Below are 15,562 nucleotides of genomic sequence, written 5' to 3'. Positions count from 1 at the left end.
GCAGAACCTTGGACTTGACAAGGTAAGGCTCAGAATGAAGAGTGTCAGCAAATCCCTTCAAGTACCCAGGCCAGTCTCCTGCACTACAGAATGCAGATTTTTGTGATCCCAATCCTAGGCTAGGTTTAGGATCATTGCTACACAACATTACAGAACCCAACTGCAGCGTGAGTCAGTTTTTCATTGCTACGACAAAATGCCTAGAATAAGCAACATAAAGGAGAAAAAGATTACTTTGTCTTGTGGTTTTTGAGGTTTCCCTCTATGGTCCAGGTGCTTGTAGGTCTGTGGTGGAATGGTGTGTTGTGAGGAAAGCTGCTGAGCCTATGCTGATCAAGCTGTGGCAATGGGGGTAGGACAGCGTGCAGCCCTCAAGGGCATGTCTCCTGTGACCCAGTTCTTCCAACAGGCATCCTGTCTTAAGCTTTCCATCATCTCCCAGTACTCCATTAATGTATGGATCCATAAATGGGTTGATGAGCTATTGTTAGGATCAAACACTTCCCAGAATGCCTGTCTCAGAAAACAGTTGCATAAGGATCCAAGCATTCAAGGGAAGACTTTGGGGGCTGGGGCATTTAAGATCCAAACCATAACATTCCAACTCCATTTCTGTTGCTGGGATGAAACACCATGACCAAAAGCAATATAAAGGAGAATGAGGCTTATTTGACTCACTATTCCACATTACAGTGCATCACTGGGGGAACCAAGCAGGAGCTCAAGGAGCCGGTTACATCAAAGAGCAGAGAGAGGACATTCCATCCTGGCTTGCTGGTTGCGTATGCTAAGCCAATTTTCTCCACTTTGCAGAGCTCAGGGCTGTATTCATGAAATAGTACTACTCACGTTCTTGGGTGAGTCTTCTGACCTTAATTAACAGTCAGGACAACCCCACACAGGCATGCCCACAGGACAACTGATCAAGATGATTCTTCAGCTGAAACCCTCTTCTCAGGTGGTTCTAGATGGAGTCAAGTTAGAAGAATTAACCAGCACACTCTCTAAGTCCTGATGTCTGTTCCGTACATGCCAAAGTAGGGAGGCATTCTTCATAGGTTTTGGATTAAAGGAAGACGTCTCTGGACCTATGAACAGTGACTGCCGAGCTAGTCATTCCACTAATGTGGTGGTTCTCAATCTCTTTTGGAGGAATAAAAAAAGAAAGTCTCTATAAATGGAAGGCCCTCATGGTTTCCAAAAGCATTCCTTCTTCTGCTGCTTAGCATGCAAACTCACTGCAGTCCCTCTTCTCACGGGTTTACAGCCTAATGAGATTGGGGCAGTGTTTATCTACACTGCCCAGTGGGCTACCTAGGCCTACACTGTATTTCCTCCTGCCTGCTCTTCTCTGCTGTGTCTGCTTTCTTCATGACTTTTCTCACTGTTGTGATCAAATATCAGACAATAAGCAGCTTAGGGCCCATCATGGCAGCAGAATTGGGAGACTGGGCACATTGCTCTACACACAGGAAGCAGAGAGGGACCAGGACATAGAGTGCTCCGTGACTCACTTCCTGCAGCAAAGTTCCACCGTCTAAAAGATTCACAACCTCCCCAAACAGTGTTACCAGATGCGGCCCCAGGGTTGATATACGTGAACATGACATGTACATTTCACATCTACCAAAGCAGCTGGTGATCTCGCCACATCTCTTAGCATGATGAGATGGCTTTGAATGGCCGACCCTCTGCACCATAGTTTTTGTCTGGGTGGCTGATGCAAAGACAGGAAGTAGAATGTAGGCTTAGAACACAGGCTGGTACTCCCTCAGTGTAAGACACAAAAGATCAGGGTGTGGGTTAGGAGCCCCACTCAAAAATGGAAGGAGGCTATAGTCAGATACATTACAGACTGTGCCATGCTCTGTATAGCCGAGAGGATAAAATACAGCAACCACAATAGTCAAACATGATATTGAAATGAGCAAAGGTGTATGTACGTGTTGGTGTGGGTTCGAATGAAGTTTATAATTTTTTGTAGCTTTCCTTCTTTCTCGGCTCACAGAATTAAATCCTTAATTTTTACAGTCATCAAACATTCTAAATGTGTTTTATATTTACTTCTCAAATAAGGCCATCTGGTTCTCAGGATTCCCTATAGGGCATTTTCTTCTTCCTCGGATCACTGGTCATGTTCTATGTTGTGTAACTGTGATTTGTGGCTACGTTGGTTTGCTATTGCTGTGAAATCCCAGAGGCACACAACAAGACGCCTTTACTCTTCTGATAGGGGTGCAAATGGAGTGGACAAGTCCAGATTCAGGGTTGGATGAGTTTGATGGAGATCAAGTCAATGAGTCAAGTGTGTGACCTCTGCCACATGCATGTTGGTTATGGGCTTCAGGCAGGCTGTTACTAGTCACCTGGAAGAAGGTATTTTCTTCCTAAATGAAACACTTTGATGTGTATGGACATGAGATGGTTCTGCTTGATGCCATGATTGTCTTCTAATATTCTCCTATCTAAAACAAGGAAGATGGCAAACCCCAAACCCAACATATTGGACATATGTTTCTTTATGGGAAGAGAAAGGACAAGGGGTATGACACTGTGATGACTCTGGAGCTTTGGTGACAATTTTTCCATTCCTCTTCACAGGCTGACCTCATCCCCACAGAATCCTGAATGTAACAGGCAAATGACCAATGAAGGGTTGAGTGTATAAAGACATGTATGGATGAGTGCTAGATGTCAGGTATATTTCATTTGACAGGAAATGCTTGAATGCAATGGGTGTCTGTCAAATGATGGTGCTTTAACCTGTCCCTGTTGGCCATTGTCTCTCCTGTAGCATCTGCTGTGAAACTGCTGGCATCTGTAGAGAACAGGGTTTGCCAGTCAGCATGCTTGATCATATGGATATTCTTTTAGTTTATCTCAGAACAACCGCTTCATTCCTACTGCACAAAGGCAGAAGCTGAGGTTCATGGGGCTTGTGACTTCCTTTGTCTGTAAGTGGTGATAGCTCTACTTCAGGGAATTTAATCTAGAAAGCACCTAGTTAAGCAAAAATCCCATCCTTTTTATTTTTCTAAGATGTCTGACAAAGTTGATTGGTTGGACCCTCGATGTTAATAGGCACCCCAGGAAGAAGTGACTCAGTGCATATCTGAACTAAATCTGTGTTTGCGCTTCTTACAAATACTTCTGTAAAATTACCTCTTATCCCCAGTTACTCATTTGTGTATAGGTACAGATATATTTACATGATAAGATGGGAAAATGGAATGGGGGTACAATAAAGATCTTAGCTTAACACAGAACCTGCAGCATAATATGCTTTAAAAACAAAAGCTGTCATCTCCATCCTCTCTATTGTCATTATATTCATCACCATTCTTTTCATAATATAATCATCACAGTCAGTTTAACCAAAATATTCTTCTTTAGCATTGTCATCATCACTACCACCACTGACATCATCAACCACCAATGTTGGCATCATTATCACTATCAATATCACCACCATTAATCCACCACCATCATCACTACCAATATCAACACTATCATCATCATCATCACTACCACCCCTGATATCATCAACCACCATTGTTGGCATCATTATCACTATCAATATCACCACCATTACTCCACTACCATTTTCACTACCAATATCAACATTATCATCATCATCATCATCATCATCATCATCATCATCATCATCATCATCACTATTATCACTGTTATAATTCTAATTACATCAGCACCAGCAGCATAATCACCAACACTTTTACCCTCATTATTATCACCACTACATTGCTACCATCAACATCATCAGCCTCCAAATAATTATCATCACCACAACTCCATCATCATTCCCATTGCCACCATCATCTACCCCCAGAATTAGTATCAGAAACACCAGCATCATGGGACCATTGGTTCCCATAATCACCATCACCATTAGCATCACTATAATCACCATGTTCATCACCTTCATTTCTACCACCACAATCATCACAGTCTTTCTCCTTGACATCTTTCCCCTCATCTAGCATCACCATCCATCCGTGTATGATGTTTATGTTCAGTACAGCTCAGTCAGTGACATATTAGCAATACAGTTAGGTTACATCTCGGAAACAACCTGGTGGTACTGAACAAGGAATCATCTTCCTTGCAGCATTTCAAGATGCTTACATATAGAGCAATGAGTTCTTATAATTTATGTCCTGGCTCTAGATGCTTACATATAGAGTATTAGGTTTTAATAATTTATGTCTTTGCTCAAGATGCTCATATATAGAGCATTGTGGGGTGTTTTGTTCTTTTTATTCATGGTTTGTCTGAGACAAGGGTTCTCTGTGTAACAGTCCTAGCTGACTTGTAACTAGCTCTTGTAGACCAGGCTAACCTTGAACTCACAGAGATCTACCCGCCTCTCTCTTCTGAGTACTGGAATTAAAGGCATGTACCACCACAACCTGGTGGGCACTGTGTTTTTATAGATAGTTTATGTCCTGGCTGGAGATGCTCACATATAGAGCATGGAGTTCTTATAGATAGTTTATGTTCTGACTTGAGATGCTCACATATAGAGTACTGGATTCTTAGATAGTTTATGTCCTGGCTTGAGATGCTCACATATAGAGCATTGGGTTCTTATATAGAGAACATTGGGTTCTTAGATAGTTTGTGTCTGGCTTGAGATGCTCACATATAGAGAATTGGGTTCTTATAGATAGTTTATGTCCTGGATCATTGCTTTCTCAGTCACACTGCTGGGGTTGGGAAATGTGTCTTTTCAGTTTCATCTTCAGAGGCCATCTGGAAGCAAAGACATGGGAGAGAAAATGATGTTGCTCCAGGGGGCTTCTTAAGATAATCTTCCCGGAAAGCCATGTCCAATTCTGAATGTCTCTCTAGGAGTAAATACATGAATTAACACAGCTGCATAAATATTTCACTTATCTTATGCAGTTTCAGCAGGATTAATTATGCTCTAAAATTAGACCTGTAAAGAGCACAGTGCCAAGCAGTACCTAATTATTATTCATCCTTTAGAATGGAGTGTTTATCTCTTGTTAGAGAGTAGCTCCAATGGACGATTATGAGTCTAATGAGTGTCAAAAGTATTAAAAAAATTACTAATGGGCTGTGTAAATATAACCTCTGAGTGAAGTGTTTGGTTATAGGCTGATCTCTTATGTAAATCTACCAGTCACCTCCCTAGGAAGAAAGCTACTAATCTATGTCCAGAGATGCACAGGACTCCAGTAAGTCCTTGCCTCCTTTCTCTTGTCTGTCCATGTCCCTTTGGGTCAGTGGGATATGCCATAGGATCTTTAGTTCCTAGGTCAAAAAGTTCCTAAGTGCCTTTTGATCCCATCACTATCAATACTGAATATCTACTGAGGAATATCACTGCTGATCCAAGACAAGGTCTTTTCTTCTTTTCTTCACGGCACTCAGTGGTTGATAATGTATGCATTTAGAATAGAAACATATTTACAATAATTCATCTACAAACATGTATTATAATATGTAGACTATATACACATATACACTTTAATTGAATATATTGGCTAGATAAGAGATTCACCAAACATCTATGCAACACTAGATCTGAATGAGAATGAATGGGAAGATTGAGTCATGAAGAAACATAGAGTAGTGAGATTTTAGGCAAAGAAAAGCACAGAGTTCATAGGAGTCTTGGAGCTGTACTGACCAAGCAGCTAGTAAATTTCTGGGGCACTCAATATTCCCCTGGCACCTGAAAGATGATGTAACTGCGCACAGAAGCTCACTGAGCGTGTCACAGTAAGAATGGCCTTTCTGTCTTCAAAGCGGAGGTCAGCAAGGGACCTCTTGGTGCTTATATGGCTCATGAGTTTTGTGATTTTCATCATGATTCTGGGATTTGGAAGGACAAGGAATATTATAGAGGTCAAAGCTGTCTGGTATACAAAAGCCAGTAAAAAAGACATTGAGAGGCCATACACAATGAAACACCTACAATCCCAGCCCTGAGGATGTGGAGGCATGAAGAAAGAAACCAAGGGCTTTGGGTGTAGTACAGTGGGGTGCAAGACCCTGGGTTCTGTTCCCAGGAAACCAAGAAGAAAGCAAGGGCATGAGAGTGTATATTATTGTAAGCAAATGATGCTCAGAACATGGGACAGAGCTGCTATTCAAGGCCCTAGTGGATGTCTCAATATCATGCCAAGCACATCATTTATACTCTGATAACACTATAGACCGTTCTGGGGTGCATCTCATCTATGCATTTGCAGTATAGGAAAGTGAGGCTCAGACTTCAAAAACAATCATCCAGGAGTCTTGTTTAGAGCAAAGATTTCATTGGATAAGACCTGAGATTCAGCATTTTTAATCATCTCCCAAGCAGTGATGCTATAGCCAACGCCTTGTATAGATTATTAGATGTAAAAACTCAACCAAGTTTATTTGCACCATTATGATCTTATTTCACTTGAAACAACGATTCTTGACCCGTGTGTCACAACTCACAAAGAAGATCAGAAAACAGGTATTTGTATTAAGCTTCACAGCAGCAGCAAAGTTCTAGTTGTGATTTAGCAATGAAATAATGTTATGGTTGGGGTCAGCACAGCATGAGGAACTATATTAAAATTTTGCACCGTTAGGAAGGTTGAGAACCACTTCTGTAAAACATCTTGACCAGGCTAGCAAGATAGCTCAGTGGAAATGCTGCTCAAGCAGAGGACCAGAGTTCAGTTCCCAGCAGCCACGTTCTGCAGCTCACAGCACCTGGAACTCCAGGACTGATAACTCCGATTGCCTTCTTCTGGCTGCTGCCTCCACACATAAGCATATATTCACATGGAGACATACATATACACACATACATATAAATAGAAATAAAACATCCTGGCCACAGCAGCCAGGTCACCTCAGCTAACAGTATTTTGTTTCTTCTGGAAACATTTAATGTTTATTTATACTTGTTTGCACTTTACTCATTTTTAGACTTGTGGATTTCCACTTAAACTCAGAAATGTGTTACTCATCTCCAGTACACATTAAGTCCACCGAATAAATGAAAATAAAAATACAAATAATTACATTAATATATCATCATAGGTTTTATACATTATTTCTATGGTATAACCTATCGCATTATGCCATATTTAGGTACATAAAATAAAATTTTATGGGAAATACTTGGAAGATATGACGCATTTCTGTTGTTTATGTATTTGTATAAATAAGGTCTGGGAAATGAGTTAGTCAATAAAGTCTATGGTGAGCAGGCATAAGAGTTTGAACTGAATCCCCAGTGTCCATGTAAAAAGCCAATCATGGTGGCATGAGCTTATGAGCCCAGTGCTGCGGGGTTGAGATGCAGACCCTGCAACTCAATGATAAGCCACCCTAGCCTAATTGGAGATCTTCAGTTCTCAGTTACAAAATACAGTGTGGATGGCATCCAAAGAACACTAAGGTTGAACTCTTACCTTCGTACTCATACCCACAAACGTGCATGCATGCATGAACCCACACAGGTGTCAACATGCAAATACACGCACACGCAAACAATAACTTATGGAAGTTGTGACCAAATTAATGAAATTTTCTGGAACTCTCCCAGGCTTAGTGAATGATCCTTGTCATTTAAGCATATATGATAGTTGTCATATGAAATATATGTTATATATGTATATATATTCAATTAGATGGGTGCACTAAACATCCCACACTTTTATTTGGCAGCCTTGGGAAATTGTTTTAAAATTGTACATGAATTGAGTGGACCACAGCTATGCTCTGTATTAGTAATTTAAATGAGTAATTGCTGTAAGGTTCTACCGAAATTCTGTCCTGGAGTTTTGGGTAAGCCATCATATTGGTGCTCAGAAATCCTGAAATAAGTAAGGACACAGTAAAGGGGAGCAGGTTGAATGGAAGGGTCTCAGCCTTCCCAATGCTGCCATCCTTTAAATATAGCTCCTCATGCTATGCTGACCCCAACTATAAAATTATTGTTTCATAACTGTAATTTTGCTGTTATGAATCACAATGTAAATATCTGATAAACAGTATATCTGATAGGTGACCCCCAGAGGGCCGTGGCCCACAGATTGAGAACCCCTGCTCCAAGTGGTTCACTGTGGACACCCTCATTCCGTGTTTGTCAGCTAGTCTTCCTTTGAAGGACATGGTGGGGTGCTTTGGACAGTTAGGGACTCCCTGCTGCCAGCTGGAGTGCAGAGTGTTCCTGTAACTGGAGATGTTCTTTTTGTAGCTAATTAGGACTTTCATAAATTGCTCTGGGCCACTGGATGAGCTGCTAATATCTTCGACACTGCCCTGATCCAACTTCGAAGCTTAATTTCCTTGGGTGGAGCTGGACACCCTGCGGTGTGACTGGTAATGGCCACACATGCCTCCACTCTGAGGAATAACACAGAGGTCTTTTTTTGTTTTGTTTTGTTTAAAAGGATTTTATTTTATTTTTTATTTATTTTTTTTAATTTATTTATTTATTAAAGATTTCTGCCTCCTCCCCGCCACCGCCTCCCATTTCCCTCCCCCTCCCCCTCCCCCGATCAAGTCCCCCTCCCTCATCAGCTCGAAGAGCAATCAGGGTTCCCTGACGTGTGGGAAGTCCACAGAGGTCTTTTCAGGCTGTTGCCTTGGCTGGCTCAGAAAGATGTGGACACGTGGGCAAAGGCGGCAGCCCCTGTATATCCTCCATGCCTACCTATTGCTCCTGACGCATCTGAAATAATGCCATTTAGATTTTTAGGCAAGCATAGACTCTTTGAAGCTGCCTCCTTGAAAAATGGAGTTCCTTTTACTCTCCTCTGACCCTGCTTATAGATTTGAATGCAGTCCCATCCTTCAGCCTTCTGCTCCCCAGAAAGACTCCCTTAAAGGCAGGTACCTCTCCTTTCAACTTGCTGAGCGCTGAGCTCACAGCACCCCGTGGGACTCAGCAGTGCAAGCAAAGCAGAAGAGAAATGGTAAAGGCTCTGCAATTTCCAAGCCCTGGAACCTGAGTGCCGGTTTCCTCATCCTTAAATTCGAGTCCTTTAAAAGTTAAACAAGTATAAACTAATTCAACGAGTCAACACTGATGTTTAAAAGGACAACTTTGAGTTCCTTTACTCAGGACAAATAAGAACAGTTTGCCAAATCCATGGACACAGCCAAAGCAGCATAGAGGGGCAGTTTGTAGCCATGAATGCCTGCGTTTTCAGAAGGAGTGGCTAGAGAGGTGGCACCAAAGCTTGTTGTGCAAGCTCAAGGACCTGGCTATAAACCCCACCCCCACACAGATGGCTGGGTGAAGCCATACTTACAGTACCTGAGTACTGGGGGAGAGGATAGACATAGCAGGATCAGTGGCCCTTGTGGCGTGTATGTGTGCATTCACACACACACACACACACACACACACACACACACACACACAGGGTAATCTCAGAAAGACTAGCTCATTGCCTGGCACATACTATATGTGTTCCTCTTTGGGACCTTTTCGTGTTCTCTGGTCCCATGAGAGACCTGGTTCTGAACCCCTTGAGGGTGGACAACATTTATGTTCATGTGTGTTGTGCTTCCCTTTCTTCCCCTGAGCTCACAAATGGCCTCTGCACATCAGGTGCTCGCTCACTAGATCCATTCAGTGAGATGGTATAAGATGTTTGCAGGGCTTGTTCGCTAATCAATAAGTGCTTGCTTTTTCAAGGAAGGAAATTGGATGCTCACATTATTCATAGTTCCTATGACCAATCCCTGACAACAAGCAGCTTCAGGGAAGACAGATGTGTTTTGGCTTGAGAGGAGGCAGACCACTGCGGCAGGGAAAGCCTAATAGCAGTGAGGATGTGTGGTGGCTTCCTCTCCTTTAAGGGTCCCCAGAAGCAGAGCAAATTGAAGGCTGAAGCAGAGCTTGGCCGAAACCCTCCAAGCCATGTGATCAATGTTGAGCAAATTAATTTGTCTGAGTCCCAGTTTCCTCATCTTTAAATCAGAATTGCTTAAAGACTAAATGTTCAAACAAGTGCAAAATGCCTACTTCTGGCACCTAGGCCCCGCCCCTTGGAGGACCTGCAGCCACCCACAGTGGGACCAGCAGTCAGGAACCAAGTTTCAAGCACCTCAGCTTATGAACATCTTATGTTCAAATCACAAGTGCTTGTAAGGAAAGAGATGTGGGAGGTAATCATTGAGCCACGGCCCAGTGCCCCAGTCCTCTGGAACCGCTGCATTGACTATGAGGCAGGAGCATTCCTCCACTGTGTTACCTGTGCACAATGATGTCAAATATCCCTGGTTTATTTCATCTTTCCAACACAGTTATCTTGATAATTGTGCATTCCCTGGCTTTTATGACTGAAGAGGCTTATCAGTTGTTGACATTAGTCTCACACCTGGGGCTCTATAACCACAAAAAACCAGGCATGGCCTTACCTACGGTTGTATGGGAAGGCAAAGTTTAGACTAAAACCATGGTTTCCTGCCTCCTAGCCCAAACATGTGTTAAACAAAACAGAGGGGAAAAAAGCCATGTGGTGACCCCTTTGCCTTGTTATTTGGAAGAAGATTTGGTGTCTGTGATGAGAGCAAGGGATAAGGGGCACAGTTGGCATCAAAGTTTGGAGCAGCCAGCAACCCAATTGGGATCAAGAAACCACCAGTATAAAGAACCTTGCTGTTTCCAGCCCATTGCCTCCCACAGCATAGTGTGAACAGATAGGAGGGTGAGTGAACAGAAAGCTCGGCTTTCTCTTCTCAGGCAAGGCGTCACCAATGGGGCGACAGGCAGGCCCATATCAAGTCCTCAAGCATACACATGTGCTTACCTTCTCTAGCTCCTCCCCCTTCCTTTTTCATTTTCATAAATCAGTTCTATTGATCTCACTTCACATGTTCCATGCAAATCTCCCACAACCTCCCACAACAATTCACCTCTGTCCCAAGGAAGGGTCCATGAGATCCAGCTGCTGTAGCCCACCCTTGATCTCTGTTCTTACCTCACTGACGCATGGTTTTGCTCACGGCTATGGCATCATCAGAACAAGAGCTGGGGATGATATGTGCAGTTTCATTTTAGACAGACTTTCTGCTAAACTGGGTCGAACTCCCACTGTGTTTTCTGCCAAATTCATCCCTGCAATCGCTAAGAATAAAAATGCGTGAATGTTTCCCTCATAATTTCTGTGTGTGCACATATGCATGCGCTTCATATATTGTATCAACCAAGACTTGTTTTCCAAATTCTCTAACTTTAGACGGAGATCTGAGTGTTCCTCCATAACTAGCAACCATGTAAGTCAGAACTCATGGTCCTTCCAGGCAACTGGAAATTGGGAACAAATGGCTTAAACTTGTGCTTCCACTGGCCTTGCCCAGGTTAGGAAATGCCCATGGCCATGTCCTTCCATTGTCTATTTGTAATGAAGTGCTATTGGGTGCCAATACCATACCTGTGCACCGGGTATTAGCTGTGGTATTCTTCACACTACAAGAGCAAGACTGAGCAGCTTCAGTGGAAACTCTGCCCTGTAGAGTTGTGCACCTTTGTTCTTTAGCCTTTTACAGAATAAGTTTGATGACCCCAGGTCTGAATTGTCTAAAGCCTCCGCCCATTTAAGGAGATATGTGCAAAGGAAGGATGGCGTGATGCGTGGAGGCCGAGGATGTGCCTAGAATCCAATAACTGCTTCTCCACACTTAAGTAATGTAGCAGAGAGCACAGGAAAAGAAGGTCAGAAACTAGAGAACAACCGGTTCTGTTTAGGGAGAGAGGCAGAAAGAAGGGTCAGACAGGTGGGGGAAGGGAGGAGAGCACAGGTCCGTAATGGGAAAATAGAAAGCAAAAAGGCAAAGAGAGGGGAGAGGTTGGGAGCAAAAGAGAACACTAGAGAAAAGCAGTGGAAACAGGAGATGAAAAGGACCAGAACAAAGAAAGGGAGCAGTGGGGGAGCGGGGACAGCAGAAAGATTTGCTGAGTGACTACTTCGTATGCCTTTTAGCTCGGGCATCCACAGTTCAGGATGGGTTTGTCCAGATGAACAATCAGCTGTCTTGGATGTGAAAATGGAGCCTCAGAACCATCCCTAATCCTGCCTTAGCTCCTGGCATAGGCCAGGGGCTGATTCCCTCTTGCCTATGAGATGTGATCTGTGTCTCTGGCTTCCCCTGCCAGCAGTCCTTTCTAACATGGATCCCAATGCCTCCAGACTCAGCAGCTCCTATGGCAGCCCACAGCCTCAACCTATTTAAAGAGATTTGTCAAAGCAGGGATGGAGTAGAGACTGGAGGGTGAGAAGGTGTAGAAAACCCAAGAACCTTAGTATCTGGTGCCTATTCGCAGACACTGCCGGTCACAGAGGGATTGCTGTGTACACGAAATCATCTAAGTCTCATAAGCATTGGTTTGTTGAGTTCTCACAACAGAGTAACAAGCAAGTTAAAGAAGGTGTTCCAAACCATAGGGCTTCTACCAGCAGATCTGAGGGCGGTGACTGTGTGAAAGGCTCTCGGGGTCTCTGCTTTAGCTGTGATGTGTGCCTGCTGTAACCCTCACAGACCACCCATGTCTTAGATTGTTTTGCTTGGAAATGGCTGAAAGCATAATTTGAATACAGATCAATTAAAGCCTAGGCTGATTACACTTTCGTCTTGCATGATGGAGAGGCACGTGTCACAGATGCTAACTTAGGAGCAGAGGTGGAGAATGAGAAAGGGACTGTGCTTTTGTTCTATTTTTCCATAGTAAAGGAGACTTGTCCATGCCTCAGGCCCTGGCACCCTGGAAATAGACCCAGTCTAATTTTTGGGAAAACTCAGGACTCAGAAGCAAGAGATGAAAAGGAACGCAACAAGGACAGAATGCAATTAAGAGAAGTCAGATGCTTGGCCTGATAGAGGCATGCAGAGCTGGCTGTCTCTCCCAGCTTCGCACAGGCCCATTTTGGTTGCCGGAATTTCTTGTTCCCCACAGATATCCTCAGCAATGCATAATCCCTGCTATTCTAGAATATTATCATTGTTCACTGAATGTGTTTTAGTCAAATCGTGTCTTCAAAGGCTGGGGTCACCTTTTGGGTTGAACTGTGTAAATCACAAACTTCCTAATCAAGTTAGCAAGGACTAGGTGCCACCCAGTTTTCTAATCAAGTTAGTAAGGGCTAGGTGCCCCACTGGCAAAGCCCGTTTTTATTTACCCTGTTGTTCGTTCAATCATTCATTCACTCTCCCTTCTAGTTATTCATTCAATGAAGAATAACAGCAGCTTTGGATCTCAGTGGTGGAAAACAATGATGATTAAACATTCCTGTTCTATTGCCTTAACTTAGATGCTTTGGAACTGGACCTGATCCAGGCTCTAATTCCAGCTACTCAGGAAAGGGAATCATGAATTTCAAGGCTTGTCCAGGTTGGTTTTTCTCTATGTTGGCTCAAATACCTGATACTTAAGAGTCATTATTTGGAATAACAGCTTTTAACATTTGGAGACATCTTCTCTGATTGGCAAGTAAAACAGGTCAGTCAACTGGTATCCATGATGTCACATCTTGGCCTCATGTTTTCTCCATCCTCCTTCTCTCAAGGATCCCCATTGATTTACACTGAGATCCAGGTGGTGGTGAAAACACAGGGAATGATGTCATAGGATCTCTAAGCATCAGCTCCATAGCAACCATAATAAAGAATATAGGAGGCTGAGGGTAGGGCATGAATGGAAGCAGCCATCTTTCATGCTGCGCTTCCTCATTCAAAAAGGATCAAAATAGGCATGGGAATCTTTACTGTTATCAAAAACTTTCCTTTTCTTTATTGGCTATAATAATGGTGTTAAAAATAATATAGGCATACCTGAAGCTCCACATTCAGGAAGAGAATTATCCTTTGATTGACTGGTCTACAGCAGATTTTGAGAGATGCCATGAATGGTCAGATTCCTGACATATGTTGATGTGGTCTTATCAGAAGCTACCCAAGAATTGTCACCCAAAGTCACTATTGATAGATGGTAGGTTGACTGAGCCCATTTTCTCATGTAGATCTTTTTATTGTTCATGGTCAATATGGATAATGTTTGCATGCACACAAATTCACTTAAATATGAACAGCATCTTTGATTTTGTCTGCCTATCTATCTACCTTTCTTTCTTTTTTCCTTCCTTCCTTCCTTCCTTCCTTTCTTCTTTCTGTCCTCCTTCCCTCCCCCCTCTCTCTTTCTCTCTCTCTCTTTCTTTCTATCTACTTTGACTGTCCTATGATCCTAAAGCTGTACCCAGGGCAAACTACTGATTCAGAAACAGTACTTTCAGAGACGAGATGTGTCAGTTCTGAGCATAGATTAGCAATAAAGGCCTCAATGGCTTCTTCATTGGCCTGTGACCAGATGGTACCATGAAAATTAGACTTGTTTATCTCCCTCCTAATTTTAACTAGAGACATACTTGGAATAATAATGGAACAGTACTTACTTAGGAAACAGATAAAAATCCATAAATATACAAGAGGGTCATTGACTCTCCCTCGGGCACTAATGATCTTGGAATTTGCATCTGTGTGAGTCCCCCCTGCGAATTTCCCAATAGACCTTTCGATTTTCAGAATCTCAGTATCTGTTACCAGTCTGACAGAAAACAGGATTCAAAGAAAGTCTGCAGCATCAAGTATGAATCGACAATGAGTAAATCCCTTAAACGGGAGAAAGTCAAGTGTCAGGGGAACCATTAAAGGAGGGAATGAGACATGGTGACTCATTGGTAAGTCAAAGGCAGTGCCATCTTTGTGCAAACTTGACAGTATGGGAAAGAGTGGACTCCAATCCTTCTGCTCCACACTGTTCAAGCACTCGTTTAGAAAGGCGATCAGAGATAGATGGACAGATAAATGTGAAAAGCTACACGGATCTTTACAACCTTTACAAAATTGTTTCCAATTGTATATTCTTACTGGATCCTGTCACATGGAGTTCATTTCTTTACATAATTATCAGTAACATACACATTCATATATTTCTATGTTCACTGACTTTAAACATTCTCATGTGTGTACATTATCTGATAGTAACAATTGTTTTAATTTTAGGTGAAATGACATGGCCATACTTAACCAAAAAACATTGCCCATTTTTGTTTCTTTTGTGGTACTGGGCAATGAACACATACAGAACCTTATTCATACTAAGCAAGTGCTTCACCACTGAGCTAGGTCCCTACCCTATTTTCCTTTCCTTTCTTTTTTTTTTTGCTATTTTTAAGTTTAAAAAATTTGGAGAGTTTTATACATGAATACTCTATTTACATAAGGAATATTATCCTTGTCCTCTCCTCTCTCAAATTCCTCCTGTGCCTCCCCAACTTCCTCTCAAGTTTCTGAATGTCTTCTTCCTTATTATTGCTATGCTATGTATGTATAAATACAACCTACTGGGTTCTTTTAGTGTATAAATTCATGTGTAAATGCATATAGATAGATAGATAGATAGATAGATAGATAGATGATAGATAGATAGATAGATAGATAGATAGATAACCACTTGGGATTGGATAATCTTCTCAGGGAACTCATCACTAAAGACCAGTTTTCCCTCTTTAGTAGCCATTGG

The 15,562-nt window shown here is 42.4% G+C and overlaps 1 protein-coding gene across 1 annotated transcript in view; it reads left to right on the top strand.

Moving 5' to 3' along the window:
- The window catches only part of Grin2a (glutamate ionotropic receptor NMDA type subunit 2A), a 441,777-nt gene that overhangs the window by 393,075 nt on the left and 33,140 nt on the right, over window positions 1-15,562 (top strand). The gene's annotated exons all lie outside the window — the stretch shown is intronic.

This window comes from Microtus oregoni, unplaced genomic scaffold (assembly GCF_018167655.1).
Source record: "Microtus oregoni isolate MIOR12 unplaced genomic scaffold, Mior012 000027F_ref0000203, whole genome shotgun sequence".
Classification (NCBI taxonomy): Eukaryota; Metazoa; Chordata; class Mammalia; order Rodentia; family Cricetidae; genus Microtus; species Microtus oregoni.
The sequence above is the reverse complement of the archived record's forward strand: the minus strand, read 5'-3'. Positions and strand labels throughout refer to the sequence as shown.